Here is a 22,798-nt window from a genome sequence, read left to right on the forward strand (position 1 = left end):
TTTTTTTTAATATTTTAATATTTTTTTCGATTTTTTAAATATTTTTTTTCCCTTTTTTTCGAATTTTTTTTTTCTGGTCTTCTTTCCTTTGGCCGGTGAGGTTGACCTTGCCGGCCACTGGCTGGGCGAGACCTCGCCCAAATCGGCGAGGTCGGCCTCATCGTCGCCTGGGTCTCCCTTGCCCAACGACGGCGAGGTCGGCCTCGCCAAATCTGGGCGAGGTCGAGCCTCACTGACCCCTGGCCTAGCCCAGCGACGGCAAGGTCAGCCTCGCCTTGGCTGGGCGAGGCTCGACCTCGCCTGGGCGAGGCTAACCTTGCAGTCACCTGGGCGAGGCCAACCTCGCCGTCACCTGGGTCTCCCTCGCCCAGTGACGGCAAGGTTGAGCCTCACCCAGCCAAGGTGAGGCCGACCTCGTTGTCGCTGGGCGAGGCCAGGGGCCGGCGAGGCTTGACCTCGCCCAGATCTGGCGAGGCCGACCTCACCGTCACTGGGCGAGGTTCGACCTCGCCCAGCCAGGGGCCGGCGAGGCTCGCCCTCGCTAGTGCCCGGCAGGGGTGAGCTTTGCCAGTCGCCGGACCAGCCAGAGGGAAAAAGACCAGAAAAAAAGGAAAAAAATTCGAAAAAAATATTAAAATATTTAAAAAATTGCCACGTCAACGTTTGCCAAATGGTCGGCGTTGGTCGATGTCCACGTCAGCTCCAGGCAGCCAAAATTGGCTGGATGGACTCAATTGGTAAGAAGTGAAAAAGTTTAAGACTCAATTGGCAAACTTAAAAGGTTTATGACTGAATTGGCAAAAGTGCAATAGGTTTAGAACTTTTTGGACAATTTTCCCCACATAGACGACATCTTTTAGAGCAATTCATCCTAACTCACTTTGTCAGTAGGCCACATTGGTGGGACAAAGACTAAACTATTGACACATTGCATTTTCCGACAATCCAAATCGGCGACGGCATTGAAGTGGTCGTATATAGCATTCTCTAGTATTTTAAGAAATTGAAGAAATGTGTGGCTAATAGATTGATCATATACAATAGGGTTAATACCACGAAAATCCTCAAACTGGTACACTTATAACAAATTTACCCCAAACTAATTTTTTAACCACTAAAAATCCAAATTGGTACAACTATAATAAATTTACCCAAAACTAATTTTTTTTATCACCAAAAATTCAAAACCGGCATATTTGTGACAAATTTACCCTCCATTAAATTGAATTAATACAAAAAAATTACAAACTAGTATACTTTGGACAAATAGAGGGGCAAATCCCAAACTGATACATTTATCAACTGTCATGTGTCATTTAACTAAGTAATTTGATAATAAAATTTAATAAAAACTAACGGAGGGTCAATTTGTCACAGGTATACCAGCTTGGGGTTTTTGATGATAAAAAAATTAATTTGGGATAAATTTGTCACAAGTGTACCAGTTTGAGGTTTTTCGTGGTAATAACCCTATATAGTATTCTCTATAAATATTTAGGAGGAAGAACCACCTCCTTGTTAAGCCTATAAATAGACAACAAATGCCCTTATTTGAGTAAGTGTGCGTAAGTCCATGCGAAGAATTTCTCCCAACCCACGTCGTAAAGAATGCCTCTAATAAAAAGAGAGTGTTTTTTTTTTCTTTAAGTGAGTTTTTGTATTTTTCTCAACAAGTGGTATAGACCCACATTTCTGTGCTCAACACCCGATACAAAAAACGGGGATAGTCGCATAATTTAATATATTAAGTCTCGACTTTTAAGATATCAAAGGCAAATACCGACTCATTTGTCATGGCTTATTCATCAACATCACCCACATCTAATTTCACTAAGATATATGTGGATGATATCCATAATTGTACCCCATAAATCAAGAATTCAGTTAGAAAACACTTCCTCCAATCGGATATCATCTATCCCATAAATCAAGAATTCAGTAAGAAAACATTTCCTCCGGTTAACGTTGGAGAAAAATGACAAAAAATGCATCAATTTATGCATCGGTGTAAACATAAAATTAATGATGTTGTCATGTGTCAATATCTTGCTATATGCCTGCACATTATGGCCTTAAGTTTTATGAATGTTTGGCTGAGTTAAGATTATTTGTTCGCAAATTTTTTTTTCTCAGAAAGTATTTTTCTCATTTTTTGGCATTAAGATCGATTAGCCAAATGAGTCAAAGGAAGATCTTTCATGGTCAACAGAAAAACTATACTTAAATTAAAGTAAAATGATTTCCACTTTGAAAAACAGAGATCATTTTCCAAAATATAACTAAATATCGGTGTTTGGACCAAAGGTCTTGGTGCTTGGGCACAAAAGCCCCGACCCCCGTGGCTCCCATGCTTGTGTCCTTGGCAACGGTCCTGAGTAGTTTGAAGTCGGGCTTGGGTATCTCGAGGTCGGGCCTGGGACAATGGTGCCTATGCCTTGGTCCCTAGCGACCATGCCTTGGTACCCGACTCCTATGCCAAAGTGACTAGTGCTCGAGACCGAGTCCATAAAAGCTAAGCCTAGGTCCCTCGAGGCCGGCCCATGACCTTGTTGCTCGTGCCCAGTTACGTGGCTCCTTTGCCCAAGACACCGATGCTTGGGTGTTGACACCTAAATTTTGCTTTTCCCACTTAATCTTTTATCGCATGAAAATTAGGGGTTGAAGTTGACCCTTAAACAAAACATTGATTTTGCATTATTTCAATTTGTTGTATTTCTTTGCATTAGGCACTAATAGTATTTTAGATTAACATGTTCAGCATCATGCATATTTGCATCAAGTCGGCCATGGCTGCTCTCATTAAATTCCAGAAAGAGAGTGAACTTCCTTAGATGCTCTATTTCTGGCAATGAATAAAGACCATCATGAGGGCAGTAGCTTCACGCCATTTTGGGAAGGGAATTTTCTTGCTCCAAATCCAAGAGAGAGATCTTCTCACCGGCCAGCTAAACGGAGGAATTCGTGGGATATTTTTCCATGAATGATAAGTTCACAGCTGAAGATAAATGAAAATGCGGCAATTGAGAGGCAAAATCGGTGAAACAGACATCAATAAAAGGATAAAATCAAAGTAAGGAGCTGATTGGGATGCACAAATGGGCTGGCCAAAATCATGCAATGGCATGAATAAAGGGAAGAGAAAAGGAAACTTAAAAGGTTTGCAAAGAGAGGTGTCTAGAGCCACTATAAAAGGGAACCTTACAAGATCAAGAGGGGCGAAGAGCATAATCCATTACGTCGATACTCATTTGCTCTTGCTTCCTCAACGGCGATACTCATATACATCGCCACCCTCATCGGTTTCTCCGTCCATCTGTTGCTTGACTACTCCGTGGCTATCTCCATCGCGTTACTGAGCCAGGCTTGAGGACACGTCCATTTCCATCTCCATCTCACTCGACAAAGTACCTCACGATCTCTCCTCTCTTGACAATACTCAGCACATTCACAAGGAGTCATCACAAGAGGGGGACAACATCACGTCCATTTTCATGGTCACCTCACTATCATCATCTTCACGGGGCACTAGCAGAGAGGGAGAAAAAAAAAAGGCAGGCAGTGAGAAAGAAGTACTCGTTCGTCTTTGTCTCACACCTCCCTGTGCTGCCCCAGACATAACCAAGAATTCGTCGCCGCTACTTTTCGCAGCCATGCCCACAGCCTCCAAGCGACCGTCAGCGAATTCCAGACGAGCTCCTGCAATGTTGTCTATTTTCCTGCCGCGGTAACTCGTTGTCCAACCTCGAGTCAGTCAATCCAGCGGCGTCCCTGCAAACTCCTCGGCAATTCACAGCGGGTTCCTTTATTCCAGATAGCCTCTCATTAGCTTGATTGCGTCATTGTTGCTGTTCCCCGTTGCTGTGTCGCTATTGTCCACTGCTGCGTTGCTGCTGCTGCTCGCTGTTCTGCTGCTGCACCGTTGCTGCTGTTTGCCGCTGCTTGCTGTCGCTGCTGTTCATCGCTGTTGTTCTATGCGTTGCTGCTCCTAGCTGTTGTTGCTGCTGCTGCTGCTGCTGCGCTGCTGTTCATCGCTGCTGTTCGTTGTTCGCTGCTGCTGTTCGCTGTTGCTGCCGTGCCACCGTTGCTACTGTTTGCTGCTGTTCGTTGCTGCTGTCCGCTGCAGTTTGCTGCCAATCGTTGCTGTTCACTGTTGCAGCATATCTCCGGTTGCTTTCCGTGATTTTGTGCCTTCTCTTCGTATCAATCTCTCGAGGTTAACTCTAACCAAGGTGAGGATGAAGTCGGATTAAATTCGTGTATTGTTAATACATGATTTGCATGTCATTAGTCAGTAAAACGTTATCTAGTTGTATTTTTATTCCTTTTTTTTGCATTAACTAAGATATATTAAGGTGTTTGGACCTTTAGGCACTAAAGTCAAACCCTTAATATTATATAGGCATGATTCGGTTTGCTATACGTGATATTTGATGAATTTTAGTTGATTGGAACATTGTTGATAAATCTTGTGAACAACACACATTTTAAAGTTCAATGAAATTTAGTAGTTATCACGTATATAGGACTTATTAGTAATTCGCATTTTAGTTTTTTTTTATAGAATTAGGTCTACACATGTTAATTGGAATGTGTATAGATTTAGGGTGATCCATAGTTTTCATTAAACAAAAATCAATCAAATAAATTGTCATTGGAATCATGTAGGCTCCATGTAGGTTTAAAGTTGATTACCCTCATAGCATGCATATCATTCTAGCACGGCTATGTTGAGGTACTCGGCTTCTATGCCCAATTTACTGGCGATGGACCAATCCAGGACTCCGATGCCCATGCCCAAGGACTTGACTCCCACACCCAAGTCACAAGCACCTGGACCCTGGCGCCTATGCTTGAGTTTCGAGTGCCTTACCCTGAGAAATCCTGGCTCCTCTGACCGAGTACTTGGTTGCCAAGCCCAAGTCTCTCGAAGCCGGGGCTCAATCTCCACACCCGTGTCTAGGTCCTCGGCACTTGAGTCTAGACCCAACCTTCGTGTCCAAACTCGGGTCCCTCGAGGTTGGGCCCGATACCTTGGCGTCCTAGCCTGGGTCTTCTGGGCTTGGTTCAGGGACCCTGATAGCATAGCCTCGGTTCCCCGTGGTTGGGTCTAGGACCCTGGCTCTTGAGCCCAAGTGCCCCATGGCTAGCTCCGGGACCTAAGCATCAGAGGCCAAGTTCCATAAGAGAAAAAAAAAGTTAATTGTTTACAATCTATGAAACTTTTTACGATATAAAATTTAATTACTTGATTTACAGTTTGATATTATATTATGTGGACGGAAAATAATTTCCAGTTTATTTTCAGATTTCTACTAAACACCCAAAAAAATGGGTTAATTCCAAAAAAAAGCACTAACTTTAGGTCGAGGGACAATTCTGGCCCGAACTATTTTTTGTTGCATAAAAAAGCACCAACTTTAGGTTGAGGGACAATTCTGGCCCGAACTTTTTTTTGTTCCATAAAAAAGCACCAACGTTAGGTCGAGGGACAATTCTGGCCTGAACTTTTTTTTTGTTTCGTAAAAAAGCACCAACTTTCATTTAAATCCCAAATTTGGCCCCCCATTGACTTTCTGTCTGAAGTTACTCTTGTTTGAGAAAAAAAGTTATAGTGGTGAGCCTAGCGAATCTCTTCCATGGTGTCTGTCGACGGGCGGTGGTCTACAGCTTCAAATTACGACAAAACGATGAAGTTTGGCCAGAAAGATTCAATCAGGAGATATTTTCGACTTGCCAATGAAGTGAAGGAGACGAACAGTTTCACCGTTATTCTTCAAGCTATGGTTCAGAGAATAAGACAATGAATAATGCTTTAAATCCAGTCAGCAAGTCACGTGGATTTATTGCTAAGGTGGAATAGTCAAGTTGGAAAATCAATAGTTTTAAGTCAATATGGGCCAGATTTGGGATTTAAGTGAAAGTTGGTGCTTTTTTACGAGACAAAAAAAAGTTCGGGCCAGAATTGTCTTTCGACCTAAAGTTGGTGCTTTATTGCGGGACAAAAAAAAGTTCGGGCCATAATTGTCCCTCGACCTAAAGTTGACGCTTTTTTATGGAACAAAAAAAAGTTCGGGCCAAAATTGTCTCTCGACCTAAAGTTAATGTTTTTTTTTTGGAATTAACCCCAAAAAAAATATTATCATTTCCTGGAAATTGACTTTTTGGAATATATTTTCCAGAAATATTAAATTTTCTAGGAAACAACCAGAGCATTGTCATTGGAAAATGGATGTTGAGTTCCGGCAAAAAAATTCTGTCTCTTTCTAAGTTTGCGACAATTGAACAAATGCAACCAGACGATGAGGACCTATTGGTCGGCAATCAAAGAATAAGCTCACCATAACATGTGAAAACTCGATGTAAGAATGCACCTTTTTGTTAGTGATCTGAGTCACGCAGTAAGAATATATCAATCGCTAGCAAAATATTCGTAGAAACTTCAGCACGACGATCAATTTGACCCAATACTGATCAAGGGGAGGAAACTGAGCGTCAATAATGAAATCCAAGGGCAAACTCTATATATATATATATATAGACAAGAGGGAAAATTACCAAAACAGTCATAAACCTATTGCGATTGTGTTAATTCAGTCCTAAACTTTTTTTTGTGCCAATTTAGTCCTAAACTTTTTGCATTTGTGCCAATTCAGTCCATCTGGCCAATTTTGGCCCGCCGGTGCTGATGTGGACACTGGCCGGCGCCGACCGTCCGGCCAAAGCTAACATGGTAAAATATTTTTTTTTTCGAATTCTTTTAATTTTTTTTTCTCCCTCCATCTTCTCTCAACCTCTTGCCTGACATAAAGGTCGATGCAAAGTCGGCCGGCCCCACCGCGCCACTAGTGAGGCCGACCTCGATTCTTCGGGCGAGGCCTACCTCGCCAGTTGTCGGCAAGGATGGGCCCTCGCCAATGACGTTGCTGGGCGAGGACGAGCCTCGCCAGATCTGGCGAGATCCTATCCCTCGCCTGGTCGCTTCAAGCGAGGCCAACCTTGCTAGCGAAGTTGCCGGGCGAGAAAGTCACAACCTGGCAAGGCCGATCTCGCTGTGGATGGTGGGGACGAGCCTCGCCGATCGCTTCGAGCGAGGCTAACCTCACCGGTGACGGCGAGGACGGCCTCGCTTGACCCGGCGCCGAACTGACAAGGGACAAGACCTGGGAACCGGCAAGGCTCGTCCCTATTAAGCCGAGCCGCCGGGCGAGGTCGGCCTTGCTTTAGTTGCGACGCAGCCGAGCGAGGCCGACCTCGTCATCACTGGCGAGGCTCGTCTTCGCCGGCAACTGGTGAGGTCGGCCTCGCTCGAAGCGACTGGCTAGGACAAGAACTCGCCAGATTTGGCGACCGTTGGTGAGGTCGACCTCGTCAGTGGCCGGCGATCGGCCAGAGGCTGGGGCCGGCGAGGATGAGCCTCGCCAAATCTGGCGAGGTCTTGTCGCCTAGAGGTTGAATGAAGGAGAAAAAAAAAGAAATAAATTAATAAAAAAATTCGAAAAATAATAAATTTTTTGCCACGTCAGCGTTGGTCGGGCGCCGGTCGGCATCCACGTTAGCATCGACCAGCCAAATGGACTGAATTGGCACAAATGCAAAAGGTTTAGGACTGAACTAGCACAAAAAAAAGGTTTAGGACTGAATTGACACAATTGCAATAGGTTTAGGACTGTTTTGATAATTTTCCCATAGACAAGATGGTGGCGAAGTTCGCGAGCATCCAGCATGGAGAAAGAGGAAGAGAGAACCGAAACCCGAAAGATTCTACTGACTGCTTTACGACGACTTGCTATTACAGTATTCTGCCTGGTTTGCTGTTACACCAATCTCGTGGAAGGTGACGTAGATGTTACAGTGGAGTATGCCCTCTGTAACCTGGAAACGACCACGGATGCGACTCTTTACTACGATAGCATACTCTTCGTTCTCAACGATATTCCGCTCGGAACGCCGCATCAAGATTTCAGTTATTACACCTCCTCTGAAGATCCTCTAGCTAAATGCGTCGGCCATGGAGCTTGTAACAGAGAAATTTCGGAAGACGATTGCCGCCAATGTGTACTCACTGCCGTAGACATAATATGGCACCGATACTGTCACCTAAGTGTTGGTGCTCAACTGCAACTTAAGGATTGTTGAGTTAGATATGAAAATTATTATTTCATGGAGTAATCGCGCTGCTTTCTTTCAATAAGTTGGAGCGAATATGGTTATTATCGTTAGAAACCCTATACAAGGGTTTTGAATGATTCCCCATCATCAATTTGCGTTGAATTTGATGATTTTATTCAATTTCAGTTCATGTACAGGTCATTTGGGTGAAATTCTCCTTGCCATCCAAGGGATGTTAGCATTTCTAAAGGATATATCGCACATTGGTGATGACCTGCATTTGGAGACTTTATTTTATGTTTTTGGTTGAAGTAACATTTCATTCGTTTCCACAAAAATACCAGAGAGATATAAGGCAGTCCAACTTGAACCTAAGACAAATCCTAGACAGGTTCAAAGTAAAACAAACTTCCGCCTAAGAAGATGAATCACATAACAATATGTTGACACCTATTTTTGATTTGCCCAAAATTAATTACACAAAATTTAGGAATTAATTTTCTTTAATTCCTAAAACAAAAAAATATTTCTATTTAAATGCATTGCATATAGACATTAGGCATATGTGAATTAATAGGGCCTATTAGAGCATATTTTCTTAAATTTTAAACAAAAATTTTAAAAAAAAAAAAAAATTCGAGTCGGGCGGGTTGAGCCGGGTCACGATCCCGCCCATTTCCTTTTTTCCTTTTTCCCCGGGCCCCGGCCCTTTTTCTTTCTTTTTCCTTCGCTGGCCCGCCCGCTTTCCTTTCCTTCTTCTTTCCCACCCACGCCGTCAGGCCAGCCCGGCCCGCCACCTTCTTCCTTCCTTCCTTCCCCGCGCCGGCCGCTCTCTCCTCCCCTCGTTCTCCCCGTGCGCGACCGGGCGTGACGCACGGCGGCGCCGCTCCCTCATCGTCGTCATCCGGCGGAGGAGGCCCGGGCGGGCACGCCATGTGGACCGGCCATTAAGGCCGATCCCGTCTTCCTCATCTACCAGGCTCTCTCTCCCTCTCTCGCACCTTCACCGAACCGCCCCTTTTGCTCGCTCCGCACCGGCCCGCAAATGGCCACGAAAGTCGGGCGTGGCGTAGGCCGGTGCGAGCCGAGGTCACGCCCGACGCAGAGAGGCAGAGACACGTCGATGCCGCCTTAAGGTCAGAGAGAGAGAGAAGTCCCCGAGGGGGGTCGGCCATTTTTGGAAAGAGGCCGGAGAGAATCGTAGAGAAACCGAGAAGAGAGAGGAGCCTCGTGAGGGTCTTGCGAGTCCCAGCCCGGCCTCGTCAAGTCACCAAAGCCGGCCATCGAACCCTAAGCGGCCGGTCGGCCACTTTCCCGGAAAAAAACAGAGACGGAGAGACCTGAAAGCAAGACGTAGAGACCGAGAGCTCTTGGCGATCACTGTGCGCACCGCGCCTCAGATCATCCATCCTCGCGCGCCGAGCCGACGGCAAAGTGGACAATGCTGAGAGAGAGAGAGAGCCCCTGGTCGGCGAAACACAGAGAGAGACCGAGAGAGAGAACACAAGAGAGAATAGAGAGAGAGAGGAAACCGAGGCCACGCCTGAGCTAAAGAAGAACCAAGGCGGCGGTCGCCGGCGCCGCAGACGGGCCGGAGGCCATCCAGATCGAGCGCCGGCCAAGTGAGCCCCCATCCACGAGAAGCTTCCCCGTTTTCCCCGTTTTTGCCTCGGTTTGGCCGGGACTCGCGCCGGCCGTTGCTACGAATCCCGCCCATACCGACGCTTGTGGCCCTGGCCCCTCGCCACCGTCCGCGAACCAAGCCGCTGGAGCCGACCGGATCGCCGGTGAGGAGGTCGGAATCCCCGCTTTTTCCACGCGCCCGCCAAGCGTTCGACGAAATGCCTCAACCACGCCGGTTTTGTCTCCATCGCCTACGGCGAATCCGTGGTCCGACGGCGGTTCGGTGAGCTGGCACGGCAGGCGGTCCGGTCGGGCGACTTAGGGGCGGATCAATTGGGTCGGCCGGCGGACGGCCAATTTGGCCTCTACGACGCCCTCCTCCGCGGATCTGTTTGTTCGGGTCGGTTCGGACCGAGATCATGATCCGGCCGAAAATCTGACCGCCAGGTCGGATCAGTTGACGGGTCGGTTCCACCCGATCCGGATTGACCGATCCGACCGGTCAACGCCGGGTCGGATCCGTTGACCGGGTGAGTTCGACCACCGGATCAGCCCGACCCAGTTAATATTATATTATTATTTTATTTTATTTTAAAAAAAAAAAAAAAAAAATTTAAAAATTTTAAAAAAAAAAATTATTATTATTTTTTTTTTCTTTTTCTTTTCTTTTGTATTATTATTATTATTATTATTAATTTTTTTATTTTTTTTATTTTTTCGAAAAAAAAAATTTAAAAAAAAAAAAAATTTTAAAAATTTGATTGATATATTCTAAATGTTTAATCTAATGTGATATTATTATGCATATTTTTGTCTTGTTTAAATTAGACAAACTTGAGATTGCGGTAATATTTTGCATGTTATGTTTATTATCGCCGTATTGTTATGCATGTTTTTAATACAATTGCATGAACGTTGTGTTTTTTGAATGTCATCTCGACTTAGTTAAGGTTAGAACCTTAGGCCGCATAAATTATTGTGTTCCCGATACGATCGTTCCCTCGATTATGCACTCGCTTGATCACCTCACATGTTAGGAGAAAGGTCCTAAAATCAATCCAAATTGCTCGACAAATGTTTTCGAAATGAACAGTGGTAAAATGGTACCGAAAGGGCATTAGTTATCCAACTAGTGTAACCAAGTCCCCGAACTCATTTAATCTCAGTTCGTAGGAATAGGGTGATTCTCCCATCACCCTATTTGGGTTTCTAATCGACCTACCCCAAATCGATTAGTGGCGACTCCTTGATATAAACCACTTGCATGTTAAAAACTTAAACCCTAAGTCGCGATATGGTATGGGCTTGGGAGAGCCCGAGTTAAGTCCCGAACCTAGACTTAGCACGTACTGTGCGAGCCCCCCACTTTTCCGCATGTCGTTTAAAAAAGGGCTCGGGAGTTCGGTCGACAGACTGGCGACTACCTGGGACTTGCATTTTTAAAGTGGACTTAAGCCAAAAATTTTTGTCTTGTTCAAAATAATTTTTGTTTGGCAAAGAAGGACTCCTGTGTATGATCCCGACATTAAGGTGTTATTTGTCTTGCAGGTTCGAATTGATTGTTTATAATTTGTTGTGCATGCTTTAATGATTTAGCACTACACCGTTGCACACACAACCACGCCGCCGGACCTGGGCCGCGATAGGGCATGTTAGGATGGTGTTAAGAAAGATACGACTCGAACGCGAGCCCGCGATGTAGAGGTTGCCTTTCTTTTCCCGAAATTTATTTCTAAAAATCGTAAAGAAGTATCTTTAGCCGCTATTCGCGTGACTATAAGATATTCCTTTCGATTTGGCCGAGGTTAAAAGGACTTGACACCAACGCGAGATGCGACGGTCAGCACTCTTTAACTTCATGTTGCTAAGCCAGTCTAGATAGAAATCGAACCTCACTCCTCATGTGTATGTCGTTGTGATTGCCATGATTCAAGGAAAGGTATATATTCTATCCCTTCTCATTTTTTTATATATATATACCGCCTACTTATTCAATTGATTTGTTACCGTTAGGCCACCCGTTGATTGCGGCCTATATACCAGGGATACGCTTTATTGCGGAGCTTGTCCGTAAAAATAAGCGCCTCCGAGAGACCGTGATTTTCCCATCATTTATAAAATGAGTATCCGGGAAAGACACCCTTTTGTTAAAAGCCTCTGTCTTTTATATTTCCTAGTAATTATGTTCAGGGGTTTTGGTTATCTCCTGTGAAAATGTTTTTGGGTTGTACTAATGTTAATATAACTCGGGCCATCTTTTATGCTTTAAATAAAATTTTTGCCCCTTAATGACACCATCGCGGCCTTCGCCCGGTGGTATCCGGGGATGTAGCGAGCGGTCCGAGGCGGGGTTCGAACCCGGGACGACGCCGTTTGTAATGTTAATATTAATAAAAACCTTTTTGCTTATTTTTTCTTTGCAAATAAAGAAAATATGCAATAATAATATGAATAAGTCATAGAATGATTCTTTATTGGGCATTATACTCATTCATATACGCGCTGCGAGTAGCTACTAAAAATGGCCGAAGAAAACGTCCGTCTCAATAACATGGAAGATGAGATGAAAATGGTCATCAATGCGATCCAAAATCTCACAAAGCAGGTGGAATCCATTCATGGCAAGCTCACACCTACGCCTGCAGCAGTTGAAGTGGTGTTACCACCACCGTCTACTAGAAAAGACGAAGCCTCCGCCAATGGATGAAAATGCCTCTCCGGGAGGACGATCCGCTTCCCTTGCTGTCGGGAAGCCCGAACTTGAAAATGTACCAATGACAGAACAGGACAAACGCCTTGCAAAAGTCGAGGAGATGCTGAAACAGCTACAAGGCCCGCAGAATCTTGTCCCACTTGACCGTCTATATACAAACGGGTCAAAGTACGGTAAAATTCAAGATGCCGAATTCGAGAAGTATGACGGTACCTCATGCCCCGGACATCATTTGCACATGTATCATGTGCGGATGACCCAAGACGTTGACAACGAACCCTCATGATTCGACCTTTCAAGCGAGTTTGACGGGCCAGCCCCGACATGGTATATGTCGAAGGATGTGGATACTTTTAAGTCTTGGGATGATGCCGCTTGATGCATTCCTCAAGCAATATCAGGTTCAACCTTGACGTCACCTTCACTCGTGACGATCCGGAACGTATTTAAAAGAAGAAGAGCGAGTCATTCAAGGAGTATGCCACCAGATGGAGGAACTTGGCCGCCCAGGTTACCCCACAACTCACTGATCATGAACAAGTGAAATTGTTCATAAAGTCTCTTCCATATGAATACAGACACCGCCTGGTTGGTGCCACTGCTGAATCCCTTAATCGTCTTGTTCCTGTGGGTGAACGAATCGAAATGGGATTGCGTGAGGAGTGGTTTACAGACCCCACTTCCACAAGCAAGAAACTCGATATGAAGAAGGAGAAAGAACCCCTGACAGATGCGGATGTTGCATACACCCAAACCGTTCGTCCTTCCCCTAATGATTCAAATAAGCAAAGGACAAAGAACCGGCCTCAGCCGCAAGCCGCCCCCAAAGGCGAAATAACAAAAGCAGCTCACGCCACTCCCTTTGCCTATGTCTCGATCCCGCCTATTCTCCCGGAAAAGAGGTTGCTTGCTAAAGAGCCAAAGCGTGAAAATCCCGAGCGTTTCCCCAACTACGATCCCTCCGAGGCATGTGAATATCATTTGGGTGAAATGGGACATTCCGTCAATGACCGTGTCGTCCCCGAAAAATAAGGTCCGAAATTATTGGATGCAAAGATGCTTTCATTCCACAATGCACCACCCAATCAAGCAGAGGGCGGATGTCGCCATTGAGTAAACCGTAGACTCAATTTTCCTCCCTTAGAATAGAGGCATATTTAATAGTTTGAATCCTCCCATACTTGGAAGCTTTTCTTGCTTTTTAAAGTCTCAACTGCTTTTCTAGAATTCCGCTTTTTGAATTTGTAATTATGCTTGGAATTTTAGTATTGCAATTTCATTCCAACAAATGTAATTCACCGAATTATTCAAAAGAATTACAATTGTTTTGTTTTGAGGGCCCGAGGAAGTACTCCAAACCGGCCCGTTGATGATATCCACCATGTAAAGGAAAGTGTTCGAGGCCCGGCTTCCTCATGCTCCCTCGTTTTAAACTTTGAAAATAAAACAAACGTTTTATCATTTTTCAAAAGGGCGAAAAGAACGGTGGTGAAAAAGCATGCATGCTCATAGACCTGTTTGTCTTTCTAACTCGCTCACTTCATGTCTCGAGCATACTCCTTTTGATTTATTATTACGAAAGGGACATTTGGAAATGACACAAACCGAAGAGCACATCGCCCTCGTAATGATCGCGGACCAACTCATCTCGATAGGAGCAGTCAAGCGAAGATCATCCAACCTTCAAATGAAACATGGGGCAAATTTCATTACTACGGTGGGTGATATCACCCCGTAAAGTCAAATAGAATGCTAAGCATTCCTTGACTCCATGATGAGCGGAACATCATTTTGTACAAAAGTCGGGCGAGATCAAGAAAAGATTACCCTTTTTGAAAGAAAAAGGTATGTCTTATTCCTTAACAAAATTTGGAAATGACATTCCTTCCCTTTTCTTTTGCAGATAATGAACTGGGGAACATGCTAAACTCTGACGTGCTAGCGAGCCGGATAGAGCACCAATGCCGGGACCTCTCGAATGAAACATGACGAAGAAGTGCTTAATTGGAAGAGTAGACTAGGGGGCATGCGATCTCCCACCATCAAAAGGGTGTATTTGTTCCTAAAGTTCATTCACTTTAGCATAGAAATGACATATCTCTTCCTTTTACATAGGACAAAATTGAGTAAAGAATACTCATTGTACAAGCAACTGGAAAGGACTTTGCATATGACAAAATGGCGTCAAGGCAGATCCTGACAACCACAGAAGTCTCGATGGTAGTCATGCCCATGTTCCAAAGACCTTTAAAGTAGAGATTAGCTTTGCTGCGAAGATCCCCATGCAAGCAATTGCACATGCCTTGTGCAGTCAAGAATCAAAGCATTTACAAGAAACTCCTCAACATGCCGGGACCGCATTGACATAGCATGCGCTAACGATAGAACCCTCTATTCGGAAGCACCCCTAATTATAGAGGATCTCATTTGAGCTTCATGACCAAGAGTATGGAGGAGCAGACTGAGACAGAGAAGGCTGAACAAAGTAAAGAGGAGAAAAGACTCCGCTAGCTTTGAAGGCAAAATGGAAGAAGGGTAATCTGTATCGTTCTTAATTTACCCTCAATCCTCTCATTTCTAACATAAGCTCCTGTTTTTGTTAGGAGGGAATTATCGACATCCGAGGAAACTCAAGGAGTTATCAATTTAATCTCAAATGAGGGGAATCACGAAGGGTAATGTTGTATCGTTCCCAATTCCTATCCCTCAAAGAGCCGTTCATTAACACGGTCTTTCTTATTGCCTGCTGTGTTTACTCTGCTCTTGCAAAGATAGGTAAGTAGTTCTTTCCCTTAAAACTTTAAGAGTTGAAAGAATCAAAAGGAGGAGGAAACATGTTAAACCAAACAAATGTTTAACCTTCCCCCCCAAGTGCATTGCATATCTTTTGGAAAGAATTTCGCATGGTAATTTTACCTGTTTAATTCACTAATTCCTCGTGAAAATCTGGAACAATTCGACGAATGGTATCGAATCGTCCGATGTATTGAACGAGGTGTCTCAGGAGGATGAGAGGCAATCCTTAGCCTAAACACATTCTCAAGTACCAAACCCTTGCAAGATGAGCAAAAAGGTTTTACTTCTACAAGGTAAAGAGATTTCTCGCATAAGGTACGGTAGCCAAAATGACGAGAGGCAGTTCATTTCTCTGCCCCATACACTACCATTAATCCTTTGCTTGACCATTTGAGCCCATACACTTGGAGGTTCTTTTTAAATCACCCCTGTCAAGAACCACCCCACATTGGGGCAGCTTGAGATAAATCAGCATCACAGGGAGAGTTCAAATTCAGAGGGAGCAAGAAGAGCGTCCCTCCCTTTCGATCACCACCCCTGTGACTTCGGCCTCGTCGTTTTCACCCGGTGGTCCTCAACAGAGTCTTCCAAGATAAGCACACCATCGACGGCTGAACAGTCGAGGCTAAGAGGGCTTTGTCAAGAGAGAAGCAGCAAATTAAAGCCTGTCCAAAATGCCAATATCTTATTGATAACAGTGATATTGTCACCGAGTAAGACAGAAGGATGAGGAGTTTGTAATATCTAAAATTTTCTATGATCATCACCAGCAGCAGCTCGCACAAAGTGAAAAGATGAATAGAAATTTTCTTGCTCTCATTTGCATTAATCTTTGAGTGTTATTATTGCAGGTGAACTCTCACGATAATTTGAGTGCCCTAGGATGACGAAGAGCAGTTCTTCTTCTATCCCATACACTTATATCCCTTGCTAGCCCAATTGAGCCGGCGATTTCATTTCGTACCAACCCGCTTGGTGATCATCCCCTACACCGGGGCAAGGCAAAAGTCACCACAGCCTTGAGCATCGTGGTCTAAAGTACCGAATCAAGATGAAGACTCCAAGAGCCTAATAACATTGTTCTGCTCAAACTTGTTTAGGCTAGTCTTGACAATACTAAAAGAGCAAAAAAAAATGCTGAAAACTAGGGGCATGAAAAAGCAAGCTGCCTGGTAAAAGCAAGGCCAATGCCCATGAATAAAAAACAAAGAAAAAGAAAAAGGAGAAGAAGAAAAACGATGAAAAGACGACCCCAAAGGGTTAAACTTGAGTTCTTCTTCGATACAAATTCCTACTTTAGGAACTCGTCTTGACAAAGATCCGTCACGTAGATAGAATGGTATCCAGGAAAATGCTGGACGCAGAAGCTTCTCAAGAAAAAGTTGTCAAAGAAGCTAAAACAAGGGATTGCCTAGGGAGTTTTCCAAAAGAGATCCTGACAGTGAAGAAAAGACTGTGACAATGCCAAGATGATCACCAACTCTCACCCTTACACACATTTTTGAGCCTAACGATCCTTTCGTTTCTCAACCTCGTGAACCGAGCCCACGTTACATCCCTCATGAAGTCTCTTCGATTAGGGCACTTGATTTAACGTGAAATTTCAAATGTTTATAAACAACGCCGAGGAAGTGCGAGCAAGATTATTTCTATCTCGTTTTGCAGTGGTTCTTGACTTGTAAACCCGGAGATGATTGCGAATATTTTCTTTCATGGCATTGACTTGAACATCACCTTCATTAAGCCATTGACCAAGCCTACATTACGACTCAAGAAGACCTCTCGATTGGCAACAGCTGCATCCGCTTGCGATGAAAACTCAAACCCTTGCGGATGTGATAACGGCCGATTGAGTGTTTTCGATGGTCCCGCATTAATGGACGGGACAAATAGCCCTTTTCAACGAGAGCGAGTGGAAAGTCCTTTCTCGATCGAGAATCCCTCGTTCAAAGATCTTGAGAAGTCCACCTCCCGAGTGAATATTGTCTTGATTGACCCTCGTGGATGTTTGGTGATGCAAACATGGCGAAATCATCATGCATGAATTTTCAAATGCGCATTCCGGAATAGCATAGCTTGTCTATCCTTGATGAATGCATGCATGTTTGCGCTAACTCTCTTTGACAGTAAAATATCCTCAAAGACTCAAAGAACATATGACCTTTGGAGCGTCTCCAAAGATGTCACGTAAAAATTTCTTCCGCTCCCCAAGTGGAATTGACACAAAGATGCTTTTGCATTCGTAGTTTTAATCCCCGAGGTAGAACACGAAAATTCGGGCACCGGAGAAGCCCTCATTATCATTCTAAGAGAGAAGCCCGAAAAAGGTCGGGTATTCAGCAGATGATACATCAAACCTCCGGGTAAGAATTCCCAGGTATTTCATCAGTTTTCTTTTCAAACTACCCAGAAGGTAAACCGGGTATTCCTTTGAAAAAAGAAAAAAGCATCTTGACCACTGGTCAAGATATTTCATACGATATTCAAGAATAGCCTCAGCTTGTCTATTTCTCCGATGAATACGTATGTCTTTGCAAAAAACTTGTCCGACAGAGACACGCCCTTAAGAGGGTGAACGTGCCTGTGTATGTACATTTTACCCATGCCGGTTCCAAAATCCAGGTACCTATGATTGTTATGGTACCCCTCCGAACGTCTCGGATTGACCCCGTTGTTCACCCTCCCGAGCATGGGACCGACCCCCATGTTCACAACAAATCCTCGGGCGAGGACCTGTGTGCTCATCGCTTGAGCTTTTTCAAGACCCGCGGCGAGGACCCACCAGGCAAACCAACAAATCCTCGGCGAGACCCTGTGTGCTCATCGTTTGAGAGTTTTTCAAGACCCGCCTGGCGAGGACCCACCAGGCAAACCAACAAATCCTTGGGCGAGGACCCCTGTGTGCTCATCGTTTGAGCCTTTTCAAGACCCGCATGGCGAGGACCCACCAGCAAACAATCAAATCCTTGGGCGAGACCCCTGTGTGCTCATCGTTTGAGCCTTTTCAAGACCTCGGGCGAGGACCCACCAGCGAACAATCAAATCCTGGGCGAGACCCCTGTGTGCTCATCGTTTGAGCCTTTTCAAGACTCCTGGCGAGAACCCACTGTGCAAACCGTCAAACCCTCGGCGACGACCCCTGTGTACTTTGACAAACAAAATCCATATCAAGGCGACCAAGAAAGGTTCGGGTCCTAGACACACCAAACAAAAAATACTCAAGGCGACCGAAGAAAGGTTCGGTCCTAGACAGACGATTTCACCAAGGCGACCGAAGAAAGGTTCGGGTCCTAGACAAAAACAATCCCCGTCAAGGCGACCGAAGAAAGGTTCGGGTCCTAGACAAACCATTTTTCCCACAAGGCGACCAAGACAGTTCGGGTCCTCGACACACAATATCAACTATCCGGAATTACTTTACCCTTCGGCAAGGTAAGTAGCCCCTGTATGTTTTTATTTGCTTTAGCACGCATCATCTTATCGCATCATAAAATGGGACTCCGGCCTCGCCAAAAATAACATTCATCGAACATGCATGGGCCAAATTTAGGTGCCATTTTATCTTTGAACGTAACCTCTGCGAGCTCAATCTCTGCGAGCTCACCTTCAAAGAGGGGTAGCTGTTGACACCTATTTTTGATTTGCCCAAAATTAATTACACAAAATTTAGGAATTAATTTTCTTTAATTCCTAAAACAAAAAAATATTTCTATTTAAATGCATTGCATATAGACATTAGGCATATGTGAATTAATAGGGCCTATTAGAGCATATTTTCTTAAATTTTAAACAAAAATTTTAAAAAAAAAAAATTCGAAGTCGGGCTGAATCGCCACCCGCCCATTTCCTTTTTTTTTTTTTTTCCCCGCCCGCCCTTTTTCTTTCTTTTTTCCTTCGCGGGCCCGGCCCGCTTTCCTTTCCTTCTCTTTCCCCACGCTGCTGCTCGGCCCGGCCCGGCCCACCTTCTTCCTTCCTTCCTTCCCCGCGCCGGCCGCTTCTCTCCTCCTCGTTCTCCCCGTGCGCGACCGGGCGTGACGCACGGCGGCGCCGCTCCTCATCGTCGCCATCCGTGCCGAGGAGGCCAGCGGAGCACGCCATGGGACCGGCCATTAAGGCGCTCCGTCTTCCTCATCTCCCAGCTCTCTCCCTCTCGCACCTTCACCGAACCGCCCTTTTGCTCGCTCCCGCACCGGCCCGCAAATGGCCACGAAGTCGGGCGTGGCGTAGGCGCCTGCAGCCGAGGTCACGCCGACGCAGAGGCGAGAGACACGTCGATGCCGCCTTAAGGTCGAGAGAGAGAGAAGTCCCCGAGGGGGTCGGCCATTTTTGGAGAGAGGCCGAGAGAATCGAGAGAAACCGAGAAAAGAGAGGAGCCTCTGAGGGTCTTCAGAGGTCCCACGGCCTCGTCGTCACCAAAGAAGCCGACAAGAACCCCCAAGCAGCCCCGGCCGGCCACTTTCCGAAAAAACAGAGACGGAGAGACGAGCAAAGACAGAGACCGAGAGCTCTTCCGGCGACCGCCGTGCCGCACCGCGCCTCTCATCCATCCCCGCGCCGAGCCGACTCAAAAGTGACACGCTGGGAGAGAGAGAGAGAGCCCTGCCGGCGAAACACGAGAGAGACCGAGAGAGAGAGAACAGAGAGAATAGAGAGAGAGAGGAAACCGAGGCCACGCCGAGCTAAAGAAGAACCAAAGCGGTCGTCGACGCGCCGACTCGCCGGAGGCCATCCAGACAGCTGCTGGTGCCGACGAAGTGAGCCCCATCGGCCGAGAAGCTCCCCGTTTTCCCTCGTTTTTGCCTCGGTTTTGGCCGGACTCGCGCCGGCCGTTTCGCCGAATCCCGGCCCATACCGACGTCGGCCCCGGCCCTCGCTCACCGTCTCAAGCGAACCTGGCCGCCGGAGCCGACCGGATCGCTGAGGAGGTCAATCCCCGTTTTTCCACGCGCCCGCCAAGCGTTCGACGAAATGCCTCAACCACGCCGGTTTTTGTTCCATCGTCGGCCGGCGAACGGTGGTCCGACGGCGGTTCGGGTGAGTGGCACGGCCGAGGGCCCGTCTGTCAAGCGACAGGGGCGAGATCGGCCTGGTCGGCCGGCGGACGGCCAATTTTGCCTCGCGGCTCTCCTCCGCGGATCTGTTTGTTCGGGCCTGATTCGACCCGAATCACAGATCCGACCCGGTCAACGCCGGTCGGATCCGTTGACCTCGGGCCTGCTCCGACCCGATCCGAATTGACCGATCCGACCCGGTCAACGACCGGCCTGATCCGTTGACCCTGGCCGGTTCCGACCCGATCCGGATTGGACCGATCCGACCCGGTCAACGCCCGGTCGGATCCGCTGACCCGGGTCGCCCGACCCGATCCGCCCGAATCTGCTAATATTATATTATTATTTTATTTTATTTTAAAAAAAATTTAAAAAAAATTTAAAAATTTTAAAAAAAAAATTATTATTATTATTTTTTTTCTTTTTCTTTTCTTTTGTATTATTATTATTATTATTATTAATTTTTTTATTTTTTTTATTTTTTCGAAAAAAAAAATTTAAAAAAAAAAAAATTTTTAAAAATTTGATTGATATATTCTAAATGTTTAATCTAATGTGATATTATTATGCATATTTTTGTCTTGTTTAAATTAGACAAACTTGAGATTGCGCGGTAATATTTTGCATGTTATGTTTATTATCGCTCGTATTGTTATGCATGTTTTTAATACAATTGCATGAACGTTGTGTTTTTGAATGTCATCTCGACTTAGTTAAGGTTAGAACCTTAGGCCGCATAAATTGTTGTGTTCCCGATCAGCGATCGTTCCGATTATGCACTCGCTTGATCACCTCACATGTTAGGAGAAAGGTCCTAAAATCAATCCAAATTGCCTGACAAATGTTTTCAGAAATGAACAGGGTAAAATGGTACCGAAAGGGCATTAGTTATCCAACTAGTGTAACCAAGTCCCCGAACTCATTTAATCTCTGGTTCGTAGGAATAGGGTGATTCTCCCATCACCCTATTTGGGTTTCTAATCGACCTACCCCAAATCGATTAGTGGCGACTCCTTGATATAAACCACTTGCATGTTAAAAACTTAAACCCTAAGTCGCGATATGGTATGGGCTTTGGGCCCGAGTTAAGTCCCGAACCTAGACTTAGCACGTACCAGGCGAGCCCCCCCCCTTTTCCGCATGTCGTTTAAAAAAGGGCTCGGGAGTTCGGTCGCGACACAATATTAGGGGTCACAGGCTCAAAGAATAGATTTGTGACTTCTTCAAATCAAAATCAGCAGTCGATCATCAAATGCGTCTTCAGTAATGAGCACACACCAAGATCTCCATTTATTACGACGGCTTTGCCTTTTGGCTATGTGCGCCTAGGTATGGCGTCCCCAACACTATCGCCATTCAGAGTAAAAATGTTGAACAAGCACATATTTGACGTTCCTTCACGAAGATCCTCCAATTCCCTTCAAAACTGGACTTGTACACCAATGAAATCCAAGAGAAGCGAAACCCCAAAATCATACACACAAAAAAACCCCTAAATCTAGTCAAGATCAGGATAAAAACCTTTTCGAAACAGGAGAGAATCTTCCAGATCTAGACTAAATTGGAAGGGAAAAGCTCCCCAAACGGTAGGAAAGCAAGAAAAAGAAGACAAACAACAAAAATAGCCGAAAGAAAAGGGAAAAAGGGAGGAGAGGGAAAGATCAAGTTCAAACCCTCCCCTCCATGGAGGTTGAAGAAGAAAATTGTGTGAAGATAAGAGGGAGAGAGAAAAAAGTGCTTTGTACCATTTGGAGACTCCATTTAATTCTGGTTGTATGTATGTAAAACTTTCATAATAGTATGAAAATGCAAGCACTGAATTTAGTGGCTTTCTTTTTTTTTCATATGTGAAGGAAATGTAATTGCCGAACCGGTCAAAGGTTTTGAGTGTTCATTTAATTTGAGAATGTCAAATTCTTTCTCTGAGGAATAATTAGTGACCAGTGCTGTAGGATGAGAGATTGAAATTGAAGAACAGGAAGGGATGGAGAAGTTCACGAGAATAATAGAAACAAATCTGGGAAGATCACGAAGAAACTCATATGAAGTAGGGAGTAATTAATACGTATGTATCTGGATATTCAATAATGACAAAAGAAAACACCTAATAGAACAATTGGAAGCTGAAAAGCCAGCATTACCAACGTTTCTAGCTACCAAAGGCAACATTATTCTTGCCTTTCGTTCAATCTAGTCTTCAATGTTATTCTTTCTGCTATAAACTTCGCTAAGTGCAATTCTTATCCAAACCTTTTGTTCTCCATAGACGTCAAATGGTTCTGTTCATTGATGGTGAATGTTATAATTCACGCAATGGCTCTCTCTTGAATGAGAGTCCCTCTCCTCTCTCTGGGGAGTCAGGAATTAGTTACATCTTTGCGATGTATTTTCAGTTTTCTTGCCCTTCCTTCATCGCCTCCACCACTTACCGCCTCATGCTGCCATGATGTTCATCATGCTGATGACTGCTTTGCCGATGAGAAAGGAAAAACAATCATCGGCATGA

The sequence above is a fragment of the Syzygium oleosum genome, unplaced genomic scaffold (assembly GCF_021117445.2).
Source record: "Syzygium oleosum isolate NSW1041296 unplaced genomic scaffold, Sole_v2.1 Sole_v2.02, whole genome shotgun sequence".
NCBI lineage: Eukaryota > Viridiplantae > Streptophyta > Magnoliopsida > Myrtales > Myrtaceae > Syzygium > Syzygium oleosum.